At 40.4% G+C, this 24,734-nt stretch overlaps 2 long non-coding RNA genes across 2 annotated transcripts; both read right to left on the bottom strand.

Annotated features, from left to right (window-relative positions):
* Positions 1 to 939: 939 nt before the first annotated feature.
* On the bottom strand, positions 940 to 9,508 carry LOC147651277 (uncharacterized). Its single transcript, XR_015274436.1, has 2 exons — positions 9,277 to 9,508; positions 940 to 3,016 (listed from the first exon to the last, which is right to left on the bottom strand). It is a non-coding gene; the product is annotated as an uncharacterized LOC147651277 (long non-coding RNA).
* A 2,360-nt stretch (positions 9,509 to 11,868) lies between these two features.
* LOC147651278 (uncharacterized) lies at positions 11,869 to 22,723 on the bottom strand. The gene is made up of 3 exons (XR_015274435.1): positions 21,131 to 22,723; positions 15,258 to 15,348; positions 11,869 to 15,147 (listed from the first exon to the last, which is right to left on the bottom strand). It is a non-coding gene; the product is annotated as an uncharacterized LOC147651278 (long non-coding RNA).
* Between the last annotated feature and the right edge of the window lie 2,011 nt (positions 22,724 to 24,734).

Raw genomic sequence — 24,734 nt, forward strand, 5'->3', positions numbered from 1 at the left:
GGAACAAACTTAGGTTTCTATTAAAGCTAGAGGAAAGGCTCCTTTCCTCGTGGTCAGTAGCTGCTGAGGGTAAAGAAAAGTTTGTTTAATGTGCACCAGCAGCAGGACAATCTCAGACAGGTAAGGGACATTCTGGTTTGTGCTAACAGCTAGAAAGATTTATTATACAGATCAAATTAGATTGAAAATGTATTGCTTTTTATTTGCCAAAATTAAAATTAAAATGTTTCTTTTTGAACCAGAGGTCTCAAGTGAAAATACTTCTGAAAGAAGGACTAAATTAAGATAATTGTTCCCCCTTGATGGTTGTGGGGATGTTAAGGGGAGCTGTTACTCCCTTTTTTATCCAACCCATTCACTTCAGTCCACAATTCTCCTGAACAGAGCTGAAACCACTCATTGCACCTCCTTAACCACTCTTTGCTTTTCTAAGTTACAAAGTAACGTGGCTCTTAGGGGAAGGGCTGAGCGAGCTGTGGAACACTTTCACATGTTTGGAAGAGCTGTTTTGGATTTCAGATCCCCTCTGTCTGCTGGAGAAGTTAAAGTGGTCCCTTATAAGGTGGTGGAATGGTCTAGTTAATCCTTGGAACTCCCAGCCACCACCAATATGGGAAAAGCAAGTTTAGCATCCCATTTTCTACAAACATTTTTATAGTCAAAACTGTTCTGCAAGGGACCTGCACCTAAAGCACCATTTTCCAGCTGATAAAAGTGATTCTCTAGCAACAGTTGTACCTTGTTACTGCAATTATACCTGGAAAAAAGGTCTGCTTTTGAGGATTTAGTTTATCAGGAATTGAGATGCTATTTGATTGTTTCCAGATGCCTATATCTATGCAATAAAGGTAGAAAGTTTATTTCCCAGATCAGTAGCCTGCACTTAAAAAGAAAAGGTTTAGCACCAAAGAAAGAGGTATGCATGTCCAGAACTTTATGTTTCACTCATAAAATAAGAGAAATTTTTATTCCCTGGGAATAGAAAAAAATGCATATTACAACTATTAATGAGTCATTTAATCTCCTTTCTTACAAGCTGTTCTCCTCTAAGATCAAGTCGTATCGACTGTACAGTAAACACATCTCTTCCGTTGGTAAACAGTTCGCTTAAATTACTTCTAAATACATGTTTAGCATTAGAAATGCTCCTCCCATCCACAAGTCACTCATCCCTCAGCTCAGAAGGTCAAATTGTCTGAAACAATCATCTGTGTGGAATTTAAAGCCACAGGTTAATTTCAAACTTATTTTGAGGTACATTACAGTTGGTAAAATAATGGATAGAAATGACTATTGCCAATGAGTTATGAGTAAGCTGTAGCCCCGTGGTGTGTGTACAGCAGGTGGTCAGTGAGGAGTGCTGCTGTCATCAGGCAGATTCTGCACCCTCTGGAGTTCAGTAGCCTCAGACTGTGCTTGAATAGCTGGAAAAGATCCACACCAGGCAAAAAAACAGCCACAGGGAATTTCCCAATTCAGTGGGCAAGCAGTCTGAGCTGTCACTCCCTTGAAGTCAGTTCTGCAGGACTGATATGTTCTGGTTTGTTAGCTGTAAAGAGCACATGGGACTGCACCAGATCCAGGGAAGGAAAAATGAGTGGTCTTGCAGGAAGTGATGGTGTCCGCCTCTTTCATTTCACCTGCTAGGAGCTCTTCCCTTCAAATCTTCTCCCACCACGTGTAGAAATATCTCAGTGTCTTCCAGTGGAATGTTAAATAATGTAGCCACCATCTGGCACATGACAGTGTGCCTGTCATCCTCTCCCCGATGGGAAACGTCCGTGATGTGGAGTGTCACGGTTGTGTTTGTGCTTGTTAAACACACATTGCTACGCAACTGTGTTAAAAAAGGAATAATGAGAAAAGTGGTCAAAATAGGAGGGAAGGAGCCTTGTGATGATCTTGCATTCCTGGGGGAATTTTCTAGATGGTCTCTGGCTGTTTTTGACAGATGTCTGACTCCAGAGAAGACAAACCCTCTCCTTTACTGTAGAGAGCTCCACCATGCCCAAAGAATGAATATGTTGACCACAGTCCTCATTACACAAGTTAAATGGCCTTTTTCATTTTGGATGTACACTGTGGACAGTCTGAAGGCAAGCATGGAGCCTCTAAGACCTTCAGTGCCCATTTCTGGGTTAAACACCTGTGTTTACATCATGTGTATGTTCATGCACGTGTAGAAATGTCAGCACACTGTTGAGGTACCACAGGTTTTTGAATTGTCTTTGCTCACTAATTGCCAGTGTGCCTCAGTGGTTCACAATTTGTGCACAACAAACTACATTCTGCTGTCATGAAAAAAATCATTTAGGTGTTCAGAAATTGATGGAATTCGTGTTGAAGCTGGGAGGACCAAATTCACTCAAAAAACAACAGCAGCCATTGAGGGAGGGGGGAAAAAAAGTAGTAAAGTTTTGTATCATGTGCAGTATATGTATGATCAGGTAGTATGTTATAGGTTCTTTTATTCAGCACCAAAAACCCCTTGTGTGATACAACATGTAATCGACACCAGGTTCCCAAAATTTCTCCAGTCAAGCTGAGGTTGCCATGGTGTGAAGTAGTAACTTTAAAGCTGAGAGCTGCTTGTGCTCAGTGCTGCTGCAGAATTAATTTCTTAAATACAAGACACACTATTGAGATACTTTTCCCCAAACATTTAAAAGCAGATGTCTATGCCCAATTTTGTTCCTTATAAAAACTGAGGGGTTTTTTTTTGTAATGAGAGAGGGTATTGATGTGAGGCAGCAGTAATAAGAGATAGCTGTAACCAGGTAGTCAAAATAAGAAATATCACTAAGCAAGTTCCTTTATGCTGCAGGACATTTCCAGAGTGCAGATGGTGCAGGAGCCATGCTTTTGTGTCCCCAGGTTGAACTCTGAGACACTTTCCTATATGATGCAATGAGACAACTTTTCCTTATGCTATACTAATAATGCAGCATTCTTCCTCTTTCCACACACTGTACTTCTCACCATTCATGTTTTCGTCAAGTTGCTCAACCTCTTTTCCCTGTAAATAAAAATGAGGATTTTTAAAAATGAGAGTACCATGTGAGAATTTGTATGTGGTCCTTTGATGTGAACAAAAGCTGCTTTCCCATGCCTAGTCATCTGTCTCCTATGTAAATAGTTCTGATTGCCAAAATGTTACTGTTGAATTTTATAAGCCATTTGTGAGCAGAGGGAGAATGCAAGCTTATTGCAGAATGTTTTCCCATCGTATTCATTTGACATGACTTTTAGGGGCAATATTAAAGAGTATGCTTTAATGCAATTAACGTAGAAATAGTAACAATGCAATTAAAATATATTGTACAGTTTTTGATATTAACTGACAGTATGTTGCATATTAAACTGATAGGGAAAAATCCTGCTGTAGCTAAGACCTTTTTTTCTTTTGGCTCAATGGCCATTAATTTGGTTGGATCCTGGTGCAGATTTTGGAGAATATTAGGTTAGATGAACGGAATGATTTGATAGGTTTCAAGCTCTGTCCAAGATTCTTTATTTGAGTATAATTTCCTTGGATGACAGCTGGGCTCCTGCAGACTTTCCAAGTGGAACATCCCTCTGCAGTCACCACAGCTCTACTGTTATCCTCTCTATTCACAGGGCCGTGTTACTCTAACGAGGAGCCTGTATTCCTGAGAAAGAAAATGGGGCTAAAATACATATATATATAAAATATCATTTCATTAATGAAAATCCAGGGGTTACAATCTCCATCTGATGATGAACTGCTGCTATACTTTGATGGTTCAGAATCCTTCCTGTATCAAACAGGGATTTGCACAAAATTCCTCTGCTTGTCTTTGCTTCTTGAATTCGTATTTGGAATGATAGCTCCACACCTCTATTAATAATAGTTTTCCATGCAAAACCCTTTAAACTTTCAGAATATTTTGAAATATGGATCCAGGTTTCTGCCTTAAAATCATACAGTTATATAACTCCCCATCCTGAGGGAGTTCACTTCTCTTTCTTGATCATTTATGTTCAGAGCTGAAATGGATTAACAGCTTCTAGAAAGCTCTGAGTGTGATAAAGCCAGACCTCTAATACTCTGGTTCCAGCTACAGGAAGAAAATCATGTACTTTCAGACTGGCAGAAGTGTATACAGAGGTCCATTTTCTTAGCTGTGAGTGCCTTTGGATACTGTGTAGGAATGTGACCCTGTAGGACTGCTCTGTCCCCTTTCACAGATCATCAGGACAGCAATACATCTACTTACAGCTTTGATATTCTCTGCTTCTTTCTCATGAGTGGATACTGCAAACTGCTGATCAAATTACTCCAAATAAGCACCCCCATCTCAGCCCCAGCAAAGCCAATCTGATTGCTCAGGTATCAGCTTTTTCATGAATGGATGACAAAATGCCACTGAGACTCCTCAGACTTTTTTCCTATCCAAAAGCCACTCTCTGCACCCCCTGTGAACAATATAGTGTTTTGTTCAAATATTTCTTCAGTATTTGAAAATGCTGCTTCTCTTTGTGCCCGGTTTTGCTTCTTGTTAACAAAGCAGACTGTTTCTGGGTCACCTTTCTTCTCTGATATTCCTTTTCATAATGAATTATGTCAAGAGGACTTATTTATTCTGCATAGATAAGGTCTAACTGCAGTAACAGGAAATTTTAGCTTTGTTCTGCTTTCTATCCAGTTTTATATCTAAATTAAGTGAGGCATACAGAAATCAGATTAAGTGACTTCCTTCAAGTCACGCAGTGAGCAGCTCATTTTGGATAGAATCCCAAGAGGATACTTGTGGTTCCCAGCCCTCCTCTGTAACCTCCAGACCACATTGTCTCCCCAATGCACAGCACAATGAATTCAGTCTGAACATTAAATTACAGCTTTGGCAATGAAGTAAGAGCTCCCGGGGCTCCCATATTTGCTGTAACTTGAAATTTCCAGAAGAGTTCCTCACTGTGGTTTCCACAGCCTTCCCTGCTGGCCATGCCCATGGCAGAGGGGCCCAGTGTGTCTACAGAGGGTTTTCAAGGGCCTGCAGCTCGGCTGCCAGTTCTCATGTTAGCTACACAGCAAAGTAAAATTTGCAGTTCTTTGTCACTAAAAGAGGATGGCAAGATATCACAGTGATCTATTCCAATTTTCCTGGCTTTTTCAGTCAGCAAAGTCACCCAGCATAAGCAAGCTGATGGTGGATTCCCATCCTCAGAACAAATGTTTACTAGTGGGGAACTCTGTGATCTTGCTGCAGAGAAGGAAATAATGAGATGGGAACTTAAGATCAGATGTCTGTCTGTCTTGAGGAAGGGTTTGCAAATAAATGCAAAATGCCTTTGGTTGTTTCTGTAGCCACACAGTCCTTCCCATTAGCTATCATAAACATTACATGGGAAGATGCCCCTCTAGATTACCTGAAGTCAATATCCCTTTATATCCCTACAGGCTTCTGAGAAAGGCTTTCTTTGATGCATCACACTCCTGTGAACTGGTAAGGCTGAGAAAACCAGCCACTTGAATGTTCTCTTTACTGCCAACTTTTAAAAACTCACTTTCAGAATCAGAAAAGAAAGACTGCAATTCAGATTTTCAATTGTTCTTTGAGTTTCTGTAACTCAAACACCACTGAAATTGGTCTCCTAGCTTGGATATGATAAGAATTACATTTAAATCATATGTGAAAAATTGAGCTGTCCCCTTACAAGACAGAATGATGTACCAATGATGTTTTGCTTGTGAAAGTCTTAAAGGCTGTTTGTCACTTCTGAAACAGAATGGTATAAAGCTAATGATCCAAATAGCAAAACCCATCTGGAAACCTCTTGCAGTTTCTGATTCCTTACATAAGTCTGTGGAGTAGAACTGGAATGGTCCACTCTTTGCAAAAACCTCCCCTTTCCTCAGTAAAAATGTCAAGTTGGTTTAATTATGCCCCAGAAGAATAATAGATTTGACTTTGTGTTATTTTACTTGGTGATTTAGTCATCTTATACAGCAAATTGTAAATTTTTAGTGAATTTCATTTTCTAACTTTTCATGCCTGAATAAAACTTAATTGTCTTTCCCTCTTTTGTTTTGGTTAAAAATGATGCCAATCTGCCCCAGAATAGTCACCTAAGCTGTAGTTCAGATCTTTTATGCAGTGCTGGGAGAAAATTAGCTTCATGTTAAATGGCAGTAACTTATTCCACTAGATAAAGAAAAATAATTTCCCTGATATACCATCATTTTGTACAGATAACCAAATATATATCTAGCTCCCTCTTGTTCTGCTTTCCCTTCATATCACCAAATAGAAATTGTAAAGATACATCACAGTTTTTTAAAAACAAAGAAACCAAGTCCCTTAAAACTGCAGATAATTGTATACCCAAAATGCTCCTAATGAGTAACCTGGGAGTCAGAGCTAACTCTTTATGTGAAGTTCCCACACTGAGTGTTAAGAGTCCTTTCAGCAGCTCTGATGTCACAGCACAAACATCTCTTTATTTTGTGCACTCTGTATAATTAACACATTCCTTTAGTCACTGTCATTCCCCAGCTGCCTCATCCACTAGCTGGGGTTGGCAATGAGGCAGAACGGGCTTTGCCAGCTCATCTGGCTCCTGTGCTCTTGAGTTGGCCACCCTCTCACCTGCTTCCCTTGTGCACAGTGTACCTGGGATTTTAGGAGTCTTAAATATTGTTGAACCCCCAAAATCAGGCAAGGTTAGAGAATCCTGTCTAGTGTGGATGAGCTCGTTCCTAGCTTAACAAATACAAACCTATCTTAAACCATAGTTTACAATGCTATGACTGTATAAAGTGCCATAAATTGTAATTTAAGAAAATCAGAAAGCTTCTATATAATGATGAAGTTTATTTAAATGACTCTGTTTATCAAAATCAACATGCTTTACCAAGAGCAAGGCATTTTAGTATAAATATCATAGTTTCTTGAAGCTCTTTTTTTGTTCCACTCAAGACTATTCGTGTAGACAGAAAGGAGACAGAAATCATACCATTTAGTCACAACAAGGACAGTGTGAGCTTGTTTATTCACTAGCTGCCAGAATGGGAGGGAGTTGCCTCTACTTTTCTCCTTGTTCATTTACCTTAAATAGCTTAACTTCTTTGAATGTCAGCAGGCAGGAATAGAATCTGTATTTATTGGTTTATAAACTATTCAACAGTAAAATAGTGGGTGAAAGACTCTCCCCCTCCACATTTCCCACTCTTCCCTACAGCTAACCTGAAGGACAGATAAATTTGTACTAATGGAAAAGTTCTTGTTTTCAAGGCTGAGCCGCCTAAACCATGGCACAGAAATGGATTCTGTCAAGCTGGGAGCAGACAGTTTTGGAGGTAGAAGAAAAACATTGTGGTAACCCTGGCAATAGTTTATGTACATAGTAAGAGGCATGATCTTCAGAGAACACATACATCTCACCACGGTTTTAGTTCAGCCCCATCTCCAGCTTGAGATGCCAAGTAGAGCATTACTATAACTGGAACCAATATTTCCTGGAGGATGCAGGTTTCACACGCTGTCCTGCTTTTCCAGGAATGCAGGAGGTGTGCATCACTGCATAGACTGCACTCTTATAGAAGGGATTTCCTAAGGAAAGGCCACGGCAACAGCACATCCCTCCCAGGGAAGGTGCCTGACTGTGATCTAAAAAAATGGTGAGAGGAGGAGTTGCTTATAACAAGTCTACAATGAATTAAGAATCTGAGCACTGGCGAAGTTTTACAAGAGAACTAAATCCAAAAGAATCCAGCAGAGGTGGATACAAACAATTCTTAGATAAACAAAAACCCTCCAGCTCTTATGCCAAGGCAAAGGCTTGATCTGTGTGTTTGAGGGTTCACGTGAAATCAAGAGACAGAGCTCTGCCTGGGAGATCAATATAAGTTATTGTTATTCAGCAGCTAGATAAAATATTGTAGCAGAGCACAACTGTAACAAAAGTAGCCTGAAAAGAGTGGAAAAATATGTGCACAGCTTAACAAATTATTCTACTTCATTGATAAATTTCCCACTAAATTTTGAAACCTGGAAAAATTCGGGCTACTTTAGTAAGCCTGAATCAACACTTCAGCTTGGAATTTAATTGTGCTCCAGGCCCCTTTCACAGAAGAATTAATTGTTCCATAAGTTCAGAAACACTGGTGCAACAAACTTTCAATAACCACGTACAGTGACGTGATGCAGTACAGAGTTGTTTTTTTTTTAATGGATTTTCACTGGGGATTGGGTAATGTGAGGAATTGAGGATTTATTTCATTTATTCAGTACCTGTATTGCTTTCCCTGACCCTCACAGTGCCTAAAAGTTTTCCTTCCTTGCATGTTTTAACTGGAATAGAATTGGGAAAAATAGAATCAAACTTATGTGAACAAGAACATTATTATCTGCTTCTGTCCATTCAAAAGCAAACTGAAAGCTACCTTAGAGTGGCTCACAATTTCTCCAGCTATGCTGTCCTTTCCTTTTGGCTGGGGACATCACTGGCTCCTTGTGGTATTTCTCTATGAAGCTGTAGGCATTAATTCTGCCATCTTTGAGTTTAGTAAACAATAATGGCTTTCTTGCTTGCAACCTGTATCCTAATCTACTTTGTATGTCCTCAAGTCCATCACTGCAGCTCATTTCATCACTTCACTTTTTCAAATCTCAAATGTGTCTTGTCAGTGCCCTCTGATGATAATGTGATATGAGGCCCAAGAAACAAGAAACTACTATTCCAGACTTTTCTGAGTTAAAATTTTCTGTGGGTTTAGGAACTGTTGAGCATCTTACATGTCACTCCCGTCCTGCACAGATAAATGTGAGTGTCCCTATATGCATAGATTTGAGACATAAAATGCAGATATATTCTAATGCAAGAGAAACAAATAGATTCTTGCTTTTTCTTTCTGTTGTTTGAAATTCCTTTTTGGCACACTGTATACATACTTCTTCTGGCCACACAGCAATACAGCTGAAAAAATTGTCACAAAGTTCAACAAAGGGAAAGTGAGAGCCAGGGCTGAGTCATTGCATGTATGAGAGCTGGGAGGAGGAAGCATTGGACTGTACTGACAGAGATTCAGAAAATGCTGAGGAATAATCTATCCCAGAGAATGCTGGCAAACTATCAAGAAACAAAACAAGAAACAAAATAAACCATGGCTCCACAAAGGGATGGAAACCACCCCCCACAAAGTCAGCCAAAAAAACTTTCCATCACAACATGAACATCAGTCCAGCTCTCCCTCGTTTTCCCAAGATGAAGCAATTTCAGCATCAGTACTTTTAGCAGTTAATTTAAAATACTGACCTAACAGATGCTCAGTGCTGGGGTGTTCACATGAGCTGGTGCACAGGTACTGCTCAGCAGGTGCTTGGAGTGCCTGTGGTGAAATTGAAATGTGGTGTGTCAGGGGGCTGGGGGTGGCAGTGTGGCAGGCAGCCTCTCTGACAGGGCTCCAGTACAGCACCTGAACAAGGGTGCAGCAGGTCCAGTGAGAATACCCAGGTCCAGAGAAGAGTCCAGCGATCACCAGGCAAGTCTAGGGACAAGACAGGTCCAAGGTCAAGTGAAGAAGTCAAAGCAAAGTGAAAGTTCATCCAGGTGCAAAGCCAGGTGCAGTGAGCCTATCATATACTTCAGAGAAAAATCAAATAAATCTCCCAATCCAGTGGGCAGAGGGTGTCCAAGTGGAAAGTCCAGATGGGACAGCACAAGCCCTGCTTCTCACACCTTCTCTGTTTTTATGGAAATTGGATTCAAGGCTATACAGCTGTGTGCTATTAGAGCAGCCTTTGGATGTAGGCAAATAAACCTGTCAAGAAGGGAAGAGGCTGTAGAAAAAGATTATGGAGGAAGGTGATTATGAAGATATCTCAAGACATCAATGTACCTTGTAGTCAGCAGAGACACTTGGAGACATGAGAAACCTGGAGCTATGCCCCATAACATCCTGCATGAATTTGCAGGATAGTGTAGCTTTTTGCCTTCTGCTTGTAAGTACTGGTGTTAGGTGCACAGGTAGTTGTAGTCACACCTAAGTTCCCTGACTCAAAGGGCAGGACCATCTCAGTGTCTCCAAAGGAAGACACAAGGAACCCTCTAACAGATAGCAATAACACAGCTTTATTTGCTGAGATATTTCCTTTCTTGTCCTTTACTTTTTGCACAAAATTTCACTGTTTAGAAAACAAATAGTTTTCTTACACACACTGTGTATTTTCAAATTGTACTCTTGAGGTATGGTTCATAAAGTTATTGATAACCAACTCATTTTTATGTTCTTTTTAAGTTCATGTGTGCCTTAAAGTACCTGCTAGATCGTTCTTTCTGATGATGAACCAAGTTCCACTCTCCCACATCCTGGACAACCTGGTGGAATGAGCAGAGGAGAGATCAGCACTTGTGACTTTAAGGGAATAGATGGAACTTAATTTCATTAATTTTATCATAGTCACGTCCTTCTGATCACTGACTGCGAGTCATGTGGAATACTTTGGCCTGCATTTCAGTGGATTTGTTTCTTGTTCCTAGTTTACTCCAGGTTACTGAGAGTTATGAGTTGGATTTCTCTTTTCTCGGGGTAGATTTTTGATTCAAACAAATCAAATGCAACAGCTTTACTAAGTACCTCAATTTGCATGTTTTCATTTCAGGGTGCCTTTGACAAAGCCAAGTTTTGAAAAAATTTCTTTTTCTACAGTTTAGTGTCACTCTACCGGATTGAACATTCCTTCGATAAGTCTCCCCTCTCCCCAGCAATTTGTTCCCCAAGGATATTTCATGGATTCTGTGGTGGTACTGTCACTAGCAGCCCTACTAGAGCTGCTTCTTGAGCCCTGCCAGACCAGGCTTGAGTGTTTTCAGGACAAGGGTCAGAACATCCTCTCCCCTGTGTGCTCCAGAACGAGTTGTTCCAAGAAACAACTCTCCAAAGGTCAAACTTTCTGGTATAAGACCAGTTTAGAAGAAAGCAGTGGAAATCCTACATAATGATTTTATTAGACTCTTGTCCCTTTCATCTCCCAGAATTTTGTGCTCAGCAGTGTTCTTAGTAGGGATCAGTAGCAAGTAACTCTCATGAAAGGTCCTACAGTTTTCTGAAAGCAGAGATCTGTTTTTGCTGCACAGTTCTGGCTGCACAGAATTATGTTATGATTGCCTGAATCTTTGAACTGTTCCTTTATTCTATAATCCTCATTATCCTTTGGATTCCACTGAGGAGTTTCACAGAGAATAACTACAGCTGAGCAAATATAAGGGTTCCCTCATTCTCCTGGCAGCATGGTGAAGACTGTAGAGGAGAAGGCTTTCCTGGGCTTTCCACAAGGCTTTCCCTTGTGGCCATAGAGGAAGTGTGATTTGATTTGAAAGGATTCATGCCATTGCAGTGGTAGATTTTTTTTTTGTTATAGTCAGACTGTGATTCTTCATATAATGGCCATCCTGTGGGTCTGGACTTTCAGTGTCTTAAAAGCTCCAAAGTACTCTGCTCTAGCCCATCTGAGGTAGCCTTAAGAGAATGTCTGAGGTCTGGGAGGAAAGACAGGGTACTGGAAAAGGACAAACATGAAAGCTTGCCATAAGAAAGAGGTGCAGAGGAAAAGGAGGAACCATTGATTAAGCCCATGTGTTTTGAGTGCCACTTTAGAAGTTGTAGATCCTGGAGTAAGTTTGATACTGCATGTACTAACTCTCTACTAACTCTCAGATATATAGTGAACTTGCCAGTGTTTTCTAGCTGTATGCTCAGTTGTGCATTTGTGGGATACTTTCCCAAACACAGGCTATTGAATAATGAATTATATGCAACTCCATTACAGCAATTCCCATTGTTACATATTTTAGTGCATACAAATGATAAAACACTATCTAATCACTAAACAAAGGCAGAAACAACAATTTTTGTAGTAAATGTCATTTATTCAAGTCATTAGTGTGCCTTTCTTCATTGGTACTTGACTTTAAGTTTAATTTTGAAAGTTTAAACTTATCCTGTGCCCCCCAGGGCTAGTGGGCAGCTGGTGTGAACTTTGGGGCAGCAGTCTCATGCTCCCTGCAAGATGACTTACGTAGCAGGCAGTCAACCCCACTTCCCAAAAGCTGCACCGAACACCCGTCTTACAGAGATATCTAAAGCTGTCACTGATTTAAGAGCTCCAGTGCCCATAACAGTGATCCTGCTCCTGAAGGAGTTTGCATTCTCTGGCTTGTTTATGTTGAGCATCAGCCACTTGGCACTCCTGTAGCCAAGCCCTTGTTGCTGCTGGCTCTGGCTCTGAATAAAATTGTCCAAATTAAATAAAATGGGAAGATAGAACTGGATATCTTGGTGTGCTGAGAAATGTTCAGTCCTTCCCTGTGGAGCAGGGAGCAATGACCACAGGGCAGCCTGTGATGGCCTTGTGCCCTGAGAAGTGTTTATGCATGGGAAGAGCTGAGGAGCTCCAAGGAAGGCTGTTTGTGGCAATCTGCTGACCAGGTGTGCTCTCACCTGGGCTCTGGCTGGCAGATCCCACCACCAGCTATGGGCACTGCCTCTGTCCTCATCAGTGAGGTGAGGTCACCCTCCAGTGCCAGCCCTTTGCCATGGGGCTGTATTTACACTAATAGAGCCAGCTAGAATTTGGGGGCTCTCTTGTTATAAACTTCCTTGCAAGATTTAACCCACAAGTTCCCCAGGCTGTGAGCCCCAGGCAGGATCTTTGAGTGGAGTCTTGTTCTTGCTTCTGTGGGTGTGAGTGAGTGCACTGACATTGCCAGGAGCAGCGAGGTGGATAAAGTCCTGTGCATGTGGGTGACAAGTTCATGGCCCATTTCAGGGTGTCTTACCACCTGCAGCTCCCAGACATATTCTGGGAATATTTTTTGGGAATGCTTGGGGTAGACTGGCCTATGCTTATAATCCAATGTATTTTAATGACTCTTTAATATTTAATAAAATTTCACCACTTTACAAAATTACCAAATATTCTTCATCTTGGGGAGAAGATGCCTCTCTGGCCCTTTTAAGCATTTAATGGTAAAGGGGATGGCTCTGAATGTCTCAATAGGAGTATTGTAGAAGACAATATCATTCCATCTTTACAGAGCTGGAAGTGGTTTTCAGGACAAAACAAAGTTTGGAGATTTTTTTTTTTTTTGTCAGAAGTGGTAATTATATATTTGTGCTTCACATGAGCTTTGTGGGTTTTTCAGTGTTCTCATAAAACAAAGCTCTGTCATCCTGGCTGGCAAATGGGGGAAGAGCAGGCAGGAGCAGTGGGACATCCTGGCCCTGGAGATGATAGACATCTACCTTTTCAGGAGCCTGAATTCTTCTCTGCCAGCCCAGCAATCCTCCAGGTCAGCTGTGCTAGAATGAGAAACCTTGGAAAATGTAGGACACTGGCAAGAGGAGATAATGAGCATTCCATGGTCTTACCTCCACGTCCAACCTCTTATTTTTAGTTCTGGGATGCCTTGATTTCCCATCTCTGCAGCACAGTGCCTCAGGCAAGCTGGCAGAAGCCTGGGCATATTTCCACTGGAAGATAGATTTCCACTGTAGTTGGCCTTTTCTACTGCTAAATGCTTCAGTTTTGGTGAATCAGCATTTTCCTATGGAAAAACACTCCTTTGGAGAATTTCCAGTCAGAACAAAACCAAGATCCAACACATTGCAAAATCCCTCCAGAACGGGATTTATTCTCTATGGCTGTACTTATAAGCAATTTTACTCTTGGTTTCTCTGTATTATAATAAAATAATAACACAGATGCAAATGCAGGTAAAGGTATTTATGGTGAGGATAACTGGTTTTGCCACTGGAAAGATTATTAAGTGTATAGACATTTAATATAGGACCTGGAAAGGAGGTAAAAATCTTAGATTCCAGTGTGGTGAAATCATTAATTTTGAGACCCTGTTTTGCAGTGCAGCAATAATAGAGGTCATGGAAAATAAAAATAGTTTAAACAATTCAGTATTTGCTTTGCATTCTCCTCGTAAAACAGACTTAAATCTAGGCACATACTATTGAAAATCATAAATTTGAGCAGACACTTGTGAACACATGTTTATATTCAGCTCTGGTTGATTTTGACTTCTTGTTTCTTCTGGCTATCTATCCTGGACCAAAACATAGCTCATGCTGTTGGAAAAGAATTGTGGCCATAAATTGGTGTGGGTGTGAGCAGCAATAAATACAGCCCTTCTCTCTTGTCCTCTATAACACAGTAGGTGTGAAACAAGCCATTAGTTCTCACTTACAGCTGTGAGAAGGCAACTGTACATTTGTCATACAAATTCACATCTTTCCTTTCACTAATTAGTCATTCCTTTAAAATGAGCTTAATTATATTGTTTGATTGCATGTGTAATGAATGTAGTCCCTTCCTTTTTATTGGATTAACATTTTAATGCTTCTGAACCCACCTGTCCCTACAGGATTTGCACAGGATCTTTTGCAGTCTGTGTCAGCTCCCTGCCTAGAGTTCAGCTAAGCCATAGATAATCCTTTTGCTTTAAGGTGAGGTAGCAAGTTAAGGGTGATTCAGTGACCTTTGGCATCTCTTTTTAAGCAGCTGAAGTTGAAGGATAAGCTCCAAGCACAACCTCTTCTCTGAAGATCCTCTCTTTGAGTACAACTATAAATGAAAAAAAATAAAGGAGGGAAAATCTCATCACTTACGTTGCAATTCAGGGACCAGTTTTTCTTCTGCCATTCTTATTGTAGGCAAAGAAGGCAAAGCAACTTGATAGCTCTGTCACCCTGTGAAAAGAGATCCTCCTGTGAAAAAAAAATCCTCAAGCTGCCCCTACAATGGAGATGTCCCTGCAGGAGGCATGGTTTGTGACTGAGTATGGAATTGCAGGTAGGCTGGAACTGGAGTGAGTTGATCTATGATTACACAGGCTGTGCCACTCACAAATTGTGACTTTCAATGGCAGTGCAGTTCATGGCTGGCTGAGTCTGCTGAGTGAACTTGTAGAGGTGCAGGATTTCATCCCCCTCCTAACCAGCAGTCCCTTGAGATGAGACTTCTCTAGAGGAAAGGCTTCATCTCTTCACACATTTAAAATTGCTTGTTGCTTAATGCTGTTTGATTCCTCCTTATCCCTGCTCTTGGGTCTGCCCTGTTTATGCTGTGTGGAGGCAGAGGAGCACTCTAGTTAATTGTGATGAGATCAGAGATGCAGCTGAAAAATGGTCAATAACAACAGAAAGGTAAGTCCCTTTATTTGGCATTTGCCAAAAAGAGAGAGAAAAACAAAGAAAACTGGAGAAAAGAAAAAATTGTGTATTATACCTTTTATGGTTCTGAGCTGCAGAAGGCAATCACAAATACAGCAAAGCTACTTGGAAATTTTTAAGTAGCTGTTTGCTGGCTGTATGTAGATCTGGAAAGAATAAACATCATGAATTGTGGAATTTAGCCTACTTTAGCTAGAAATAAATCTGAAGCACTAATTTCCAATCAGTGTGATCCAAAGTCTGAGCATGTTTAGATTCAGAATGAATGATTTCTATCTTTCTCTAATTGGAGACTCATCTACTTAGAAGACTTTATGCTGAGAGAGCTAAACCTGACTTTTTCCCTATGTAGAAGTCACACAGAATATAATTTAAAGAACTTACTTTCAGTGCCAGAACCAGTACAGCATTTCCTAAGGGACTTGGCATTTGTAGCATGGAGTTCATCAAAGAAGCTGACTCAGCTTGAGCTGAGCTCCAAAGATCACTGAGTTGAATATGTGACTGTTGGGTGTCTTCTTTAGGTCTTGCTTAGGAAGACAGCTTGCTACAAACCTAAAGGTGTCTAAAGGAGAAGGGTTTGTCTGTCCTAAGCCAGGGCAGTGACAGAAGAGCACAAGAGGATGGGGTTTCTCTTTGGCTAGATCAGTACATATTTAGTGTGAAAGTGCACCTGCCTCAAGAGGCCGTTCAAAAATTCTGCACTCTGCATTCTGTAAACACAGATTAAGTTCTTTTGCCTTTTAGGGAGCAGAAGGAACCCAGCATTAGTGGAAAAATTTCCAAGGGTAGGACTGAGTTTACTTTTCTCCTACTTAGACTGAAAAGGAGACTTTCTTCTGGTTGAAAGCACAATTTGAGCTGATCTATGGGGTGCAAAGTTCTCTCCAAACCTCTAATGTGGGTGAGATCAGGTTGTTATGGGACTAAGGCTTTCCTGTGACCACTTTGATGGTTTGTAAAGCACTGATTCAGCATATACACTGTGGCCTGGGTAATTTGCAGGACATGCTTTATTAACCTATAGTGGCTTGAAGCATAAATTGAAGCTTGAGCTAGAAGTTCACTGCAGATTTTTCCCAAAGAGCTAAAAACATTTCAGACTTCTCAAGCAATCAACACATTATGATAGGCAAAATTATGTATGCAAATACTTCTGTAACAAATTGATGTTGTCATAATTTTGTATGAATATAGACTTTCTTAAAATTAATCCAAGATACCTAAATACCTAAATCTACAGCAGGTTCCTTTTATTTATTCTAGCCTGCAAATACTGCAGGTATTCCTAGCTCAGGCTGTTATGTGGAGTCTGAAAGGACCCACATTCACTGCTCCTAAGCAATCATTCAAATTGCTTTTCTGCAGTAACTTTCATCAAACTTATATTTTGGGTTTTTTCCAGTTTAATGGAACCTTTGGCTCAGGTTTTTAATGCAGATGGCTTTATATAAATCTTTAATGAATATGTTGAACCTGGGTCACTTGGACTGCTTTCAGATGATTTAATACTGACTTCTGCTGTTATCAAGATCCCAAGTCGTGACTACACAGCAGTATTTTCCTTTCTTGCATAAAATTATACTACTCAGGAAGGGAACTCAGGAAGAGAAATTTAGCTTATGATTGGATAATAAGTATCTAAGGAGGAAAAAATATTTTTCTCTCTTTCATATATACATATGGTCGTTAAATACTTTAGAAAGTACGTTGTTTTCTGAAACTAATGGAAGTTTGTTAATAGTAGAAATGGTTTAAAGCAATTCAGCTATTTTAGCAATGAATGCAGAAGTTTTGGAAAAAATTCTATAATTTATTCTTTCTGTGAAAAAAGAATGCTTTGTTAGCAAGCCAGCTCCTGCTTCCAGCACCATTTTAGGCCAAACTATCTTGAATTGGTCCCAGGACCAGATGTCTTTTTTGGTTCAGATCAGAAAGGACACAGACTGAGCTTTGAATAGTGGCTTGAGCTTTTCAGTGGTTTGCTACTGCTTCAATTTTGTGTTTAAATCACTGATGATCAGTTGATGATTATTATTCCAAGAGTGTTTAAAATCCCAGTGTCTGAACTGGTATAGAGACAAGAAGAAATTTTCTGTTCTGCCCCTGGCACAATGAAAAAACTAAGGAGAAGGTGACCATCCTCATTCCATATTTTGGCTGGGTTTATTAATAGATTTGAATTTATTAAATTAGCTTTTACTAGGCTTTCATTGTGTCATAGTTCAATATTCTATGTGGGTACTCAAAGGGTGGTTCTGGAAGTGGAAAGCAAATTATTTTTACAGCCATGATTTATCCTCATCTTGAATACTGTATCATATTAACAAAACATTTATAGTGTGAGAGATGTATGAGTCAAAGTCTTACATTAATAGTTTAAACTGAAGATGGGCCAGAATTTTCCTCTGGTGTCCTCTGATGTGTATATGTAATGAACTGAACAACCAAAAGGAAATTTGAATGTGGTAAATCAAATTGGTGCTCAACCCACCATCAGGAATCAGGAGAAAGTTTACACAGCTGCCTCTCAGCAACTGCTAATAATGAAATATCTTTCTACCATCCTGTAGACATGAGTAATATTTTTACCTGGGTGAACAGCTGCACTTGGCTAGCAACAAATGGAAGAAAATGTAACTTTTTTCTCTTTTTTTCTTTTTTTTTATCTTTCTTCTCTTTTGATTAGGTATTATGGACAATATTTACTTAACTGGGGTGTGTTGTCTTGGAGATCTTCACCACATGGATGCCCTGAAGCTCCTGATGAATGTCCTGAGCTGCATTCATCCTTCTCCAGTGGCAATGGGAATCCTGTGGGGTGGCTGCTGTGTGCAGTGGGTCTGGCACTGATACACAGCTGGGGCCCACTGGCCAAGCACTGACACTCAGATACCCAGAGCATTGCTGGGGTGTCTCAGGAAGCTCCTGGAAATTCCCTGTCAGAGCTTTCTGCTTTGCTCTCTGACACAATAATCTTTAAAGCGTCTCACAGGAGTATTTCATGAATTTAAGCCCCAAGTGTATGAGATTGGCATGTGGAGCTTCTAAAACTGTGTGAATGAGAAATGCCTTCTTGGCCTATTTGGAATCACGTCAACTGTCTTCATCTTCTCTGCTTAACTTTATAGATGTGGTAAGTATGCCTCAAATTTTGTGTATGTAACTGCACAGATTAGAATTTACTTCTCCTTTTCTCTTATTTTTTTTTTTTAAATCCAGTAACATGTAAATGATTTCCCATGACATTCCACTTCTGGTCTGGTGGTCTTGGAGAAGCTGTGATGTAGTAACTTCTCCAGACACTGGCAAACCTTATGCACAAACCTACCTGACTCAGGTTTTGGTCATCAGGTGAAAGCAGGCACATGGTACTTGGCTTAGGGACTAAAACTGGGCTTTCAGGGGCAAGTGCAGATGGGAGGAGCCTTTCTTGAGACAGCAGATGATGCAGGTTTTACAAACCCTCTCAATAAAACCTGTTTGCTTGCTTGCTTTCATCTTATACCTAAAATCAATTATAATAACTATAAGTGGCCTACTTAAATCCCTTTTGCTGTTCAATTAGTTGCTGTATTTACCTCACACTTATTCTTAAACCATAACTCTGCACTTTCTTCAACAGCTGTCATACTTCAGTGCAGACCAACCTCTTTAACTTAGTGGGGAGTATGAGTGACTGTTTCATGCATGCTTTTTATGATCATAGTCACTTGCAAACTGCTCTAAGTTCTATGGGGATAAAAGACAACATAAATCTCTGATTATGGTTATTATGACTATGCTAACAGGAGCTGGCTGATGAACAAGAAATTCTGTCTTGCAACAGCCTCTAAGGTTTTGAAATTCCCCATTGGAAAGAGATCAAACCTTTGACTGTCTGTGGAGTAGAGCTGTTGAAACATCCATTTTCAGATTCCCAAGTCAATTTTTTAATTTGGGATCTTTGTGACTTCACTTGAGATCCCAGATCCCTACCCAAACTAAACTCCAGATGTCATTAAGTAACATTTTATTTAATGAAAAGTGTTTTGTCAAAAACATTGTGAAGGGCTGTAACATTAATTTCTAGTGTTTCCATTTCAAGGAAAACACCACACATTCTTATCTTCTGCTTGGGAAATGGGAACTTATCGTATTTCTTTGTGTTTAGAGCTTTGTAAACAGATCCTAATAGAAATGAGATTAGTAAATAATTGACAGGGGTGTGCATTTAGGGTGACTACCTTAAAAGAGAGTAACAACCAGTCTGACTGTCACTGTCCCTTGGCTTTGTGCACTGCTTGCTTTCTTCAGTCACTCATGTGACACTTGCCAATCCTCAGTAACCACAGAAAACAGGTCTTTAAAACACACAGGGAGAACTATCAGATAAGGCCAGCATGCAAAATGCATTGTGTTGAAATGCAATTATTAGGTGACCTCTGGGAGAGTGGCCAGGGGGAAGGTGGGTAACTATGTGTCTGGAAAATAAATTGTTCTTCCACTGCCTCAAAAAAAGGAATGTGTGAAAGATGTCAAAGGTTTTTTACCAACTGAAGTTTTCAGACATGTTGAGAAAGCAGAGCAGCTGCAAAAGTGCAGTTCAGAGCTTGGGGAGAGCAGCTCAGGCAATGCTCAGGTGAGGAATGGACATTTCCTAGTAAATAATTTTGCCACTGTTCAACAGGCTTGCATCCAGATTTCATTCTGTGCGTCCTTAAACTCTGCAAAGACGGTATTTTCAAATATTAGTGTGCTTCCAATGGATATTTTTACATGAAAGAGGTAACTAGGCACACCTCAGATGCGGCAGGAGAAATGGAATCTGGCTGGATGCTGTGTGCTTGGAGCCTCCCAATACTTCAGACTGAAAAGTTCCCATCAGTGTCCTGTGGGACTTGTCCATTGTGGTTTTTCTTCATACTCCTAAGCACAGTTTTGAAAAATTGATCTCCTAGAGACTGGGCAATAGTGCACCAAACAATCTATTCACAGAACTACAGGAGAGACTTTTACCTGAATCCAGTCATTATTCCATTGGTCTGCTTATATAGCATCTATTTCTCCCCCATTCTTCAGCCTTCTCATGTGAGGAATTCATTGTATTGATTAATTTCCAAATATCTCTTGGGTTTTTGCAGCCTAAAATTTCAGCTGCTTGCCAGCTCATAACATACAAAAATATCAAGTAGGGATTGTCTGAGTTCAAGCTCTCTTCTGTATTTTCTAGATGAGGAATCTTTTCCACCAACCCTTTTTTGGAAACGTGGAGGGCAGAGATAATGGTCTAAGTGAGGAGGGGCAATAAACTTTTCTGACTTTTTGTAATATAGTGATGTGGTAATATCTGGGATGTGTCCATGTGGTCTGGTTGTTTGATGTTGAACACTCCTGTGTGTTTTAAAACTGCAGCTAATCATTCCCAGGAGCAAGAGCACAAAGAAAGTGACTGGAAAGGACAGCTTGAATAATCAGAAATACCCTTTTGAATTTTTCTACCAATTCTTTTTTGTGTTTCCATCTTTCAAGTGTTTCTTTTCTCCTGCTGGGACACCAAGCCCCACAGAACAGGTGGCATGGCAGAAATATTCATGTACATAAAATTAACAAAGACACAGATGAATGTTTGGGTTTGGATGAGGTTTTGTTGTTGTAGTTATTATTGCTCTTTGTTTTGTTGGGTTTGGGGGTTTTTTTTGTTTGTTTCTATTAGTTTGTTTTTCTTTTTGTAACAACTAGTTTAAGCATTTCTTGTAACTAGGCTTATCTACTGCTCCTCCAGCAGACAGGAGTGTTTTGTTTATTTTAGCTACATGGTTAAATCCTTTAAGCCTCCCAGAAACTTACTCCTGCATTTCAAAGAGCTCTGTGAACACAAAGTGAAGAGAAATATAAATACACAGCGTGAACTGTCACTCTTGCATTACTTACTTATTACTTACTTACCGTGCATTTGCCTGTGATGATTTGAGTGACTTTGTCTCAGTTCATTTCTGTAGTCTTGGTCTTGCTCTTCTTGGACTTCTGCTCTTATTTGCATTCCCATGTTCCTCATAGTAGTTTTCTCAGGATTTCTTCACTTCCAAACTTTGCAAACCTTGCTCTTCTGCTTGATATTGCTCCCACTCTCTGTAGAAAATCTAAAAGATTTGGTCTGAAAACATGTAGTTCCCATTTAAGGACTAAATTGAAGCTTTTCCTGAGAGACTTGGAGCAGGGTGGTGTCATGTATGTATGTCCTTTGGAGCTCAGGAGAAGGCTGTGCTGCTCTCAGGGCACTAGTGTGGCTCTCCATCTCTCACCAGTTACCTAACTTCATCAACCATGATGATTTAGTCACCTTGGGCTCTCCTCTGCTCTCAGGTGTAGATGGTGCTGATCAGACAGGAGCCTGTGATCAGACTGGAGAAATACAACCAGAAGTGTCACACAATCCCCCCATGTCCCACTGCTCCTTTACTTCTCTCCCTTGGCTGCCTTCTCTCCAGTTCTGACCCAGGACCCAGCTCCACTCAAATTCTCTTGTGTTTTTTCTATCACTGACTGATAGAGGGAAACACTTGGAGGACATCAGACATTCATGGGTTGTGTAGATGGCAAAATGTAATGTCTTTTTGTAGAATGAGAGCAGTTGCATGGTTAAGCTATAAATCAAATAAATCAATAGGGTGCTGTTAGTTAAAGGACTTCAGAGATTGCCTCTGCTGCCACTAAAAGCTGTTAACATACCACTGCAGGAAGTGACAATCTGCCCATGCAAAAGGAATGTTATTAAAGTACTACATTACATAGGAAGCTAATTCCAGAGCTGCTGTTTCAATGACTTTAATTCACAAATTAACCCCTAAACACTTCCCTCATGTAAGAGCAGCGTGAATAATAAATGCCTGCTGACACTGCTTTGAGACTTTTCCTTTAACTTTCCTAAAGGTTTTTTTTTCCTAAATCCCTTTGCATTTAGTCCCTTGGAATCAGTGAAGGTGCCCAAGCTAGTCTGGTAACCCAGAAGAGCAGGTGGATTGCTGCAGCATCCTTGAGGCCTTCTCACCAAGCAGCTGATGAGGTTATAGCCTGCATGCCATGGCTACAGGCAGCCTCCTCACCTTACCCACAGTCCAGGGTATCCTCTGGAAAGGTGGCTTTTCTATCCTTCCCTGGCTGCATGAAGATGTCACAGTGGCAGATTCACAGGGGGGACGTGGGGTCTGACCCATGTCCAGAGCAGCTGTGACCTGTGGCCAGTGACCTGTGGCCAGTGACCTGTGGTCAATGACCTGTGGTCAGTGACCTGTGGCCGGTGACCTGTGGTCAGTGCAGCCCTGGCCCAGCACAGAGGCACACGAACCCAAATCCATCTTCCTCACCACCAGGGTTCTGAGATGAGCAGCTGGAAGCCAGCCTGGCAGCAGGGTAAAGATGCAGCCAGTGGGGCTGGAAGCACGAGGGAATGTAACCCAGCTGGCTCCTAGGGTTTGCAGATGGACTCCCCCTGGGTTAATCACTCAGCTAGAAATCAAGTGGAGCAGATCCCTGAAATGCCTGGTGAAAACAGGAATAAAAAAAAAGGAAAATACATTAAGCCAATCATTATAGTAAGGAAAATAAACATGCAAATAAATCACAACAGATCGAAAAGCAGTAAGTTACAAGTACATGTTTTTGTTGGTTTTTTTTTATAGTTCCCACTGAGCTGAGAGGAGAAATTAAAAAGAAAAAATTTAACTGATGTTGAAATCAAATTGCAGCATTCAAAAGAATGTGATTAGAATATTTGTTTATCCACCCACCTCAAACACTCTTCTTCTCTTGGGGACACAAATATTGCAATCACAAGAACAATTTTAATTTACGTGGGAAATATGTTCATTTTGCCCTACTCATAACTTGCTGAAGGGAGATGAGACCCAGTGCTAGAAAGTACTTTTATGGGAAGCTTCACTTGATAGATTTGAGGGAGGAAACATTGTGTGATCAGTAGGAAATTGCACTTCTGGTGCCAGCAGTGGTGTGGTGGGTGTGTGGTAAATCCTTACGGCAGTTTTCATGTGTGTGATGGAAGCGTTCGGAGTTGCTTGTGCAAATGAAATGAGTGGGATTCTGTCAGTGCTCAACAGCTGTGATGAAGTGCTCCATTTAGGGAAAATATTGCTGGTAGTCATATCCATTGTCTTAATTTTTCATGGGCTCCCATTAAAGAACTCCAAGATAAAACTTTTAAGTCAGACGGAGAAAATAAACTCAGCTGACATGTCATCCTTCTGTTTTACTCAATGGTCTTTAGAATTATTATGAATAAAAATACTGCTGTGTTCTTTTTTGCAACTGTTTTCATTGCAAAATGTGCATTTGTCAAAACCAATTTTAATGAAAAATGAACCAAACAATGGGAAGACAGCTAGAATAAGTGAGTGAGGGACTACAAGGACTGAAATGAGGAATTAGAATTAATTTTTCTCAAGGTTACTTCTTAAGTTTTAGCCTGTGACATTTGCTTTGTAATGGCATGGGAATTGTATTAAAATCCTGTTTTAAATTACCAATATAGTAAAAACATTTTAGGTGGAAAATAAATCAGCACAGCACAAGTACTTAGATCTGTTGGGAAGTTGCTTGAGCTCTTCTGAGAACATGGTGTGTAAATTCAGGACTTTACCTTTCTCTGTATCAGTTTACCACAGTGTTATCTATAATTATGTTCTGAAAGATGTCTGCTGAGATGGACACAGCTTTCATTGCTCCCATTTTCTCAGAGGAAAGGTTTTGGTCCCTGATGTTTCCATGTTTCACTTTTCTGCAAAGTCTACCTTATTTCTGGATAGCAAAAGCCAGTGGTTACATTTCTCCAGTTCAGGTTCATAAAAACCTGACAATTGTTAATGTGCTTCACTTCAATGAACACAGATGTACCCCCTTGTCTTACTTCAGGTTGAGACAAAAAACAGTTTTCACTGTAGGTCTTGAATATGTATGCAGGGCAGTACAGCCATGTTTGCAAAGGAGTCCTTGTTTTGTATCCCAGCATTTCACTCATTACACCCAACTTACCTTTTGCTATTTACAGATGAAGATTTTTTCTTGAAATAATGGTTGCAGAAGAATGTATGTAAACCTTGATCAAGTTGATACAGAAATTAAGCTAGCATTTCCTCTTTATCTTTCTGCTTTAACTGCTAATGAGTACAGGGAAAACTTGGGAGATCTGTGTTTGAGTGCAAAGACAGTTCCCTGAATGACCTGTAGCAGATAATTTATACAATGTTGGTTTACTTCCATGAGGCCCAAACATGTATTTCCCATTTCTGCCTGAGAGCAATGTAGTCATATACTACATATATGAGCAAATACTGTATCCTAGTGCTCTTGCAAGGGCATGTGAGAGCTAGGCTGAAAACCAGAGACATCTAAATTAAGATTTCGGAGGTATTGGAAGTAGCACGTCTCATCTTGAGGCTTAGGCTCATAGAATATAGAGGTGTAAGCTTTGGTGGGGTGTCTGCTTAGTGTATGAGTCTGCATTTTGATTGTACAGACAAGGAATATTGCCCTGAGC

This window comes from Cyanistes caeruleus, chromosome 10 (genome assembly GCF_971803275.1).
Source record: "Cyanistes caeruleus chromosome 10, bCyaCae1.hap1.1, whole genome shotgun sequence".
Lineage (NCBI taxonomy): Eukaryota > Metazoa > Chordata > Aves > Passeriformes > Paridae > Cyanistes > Cyanistes caeruleus.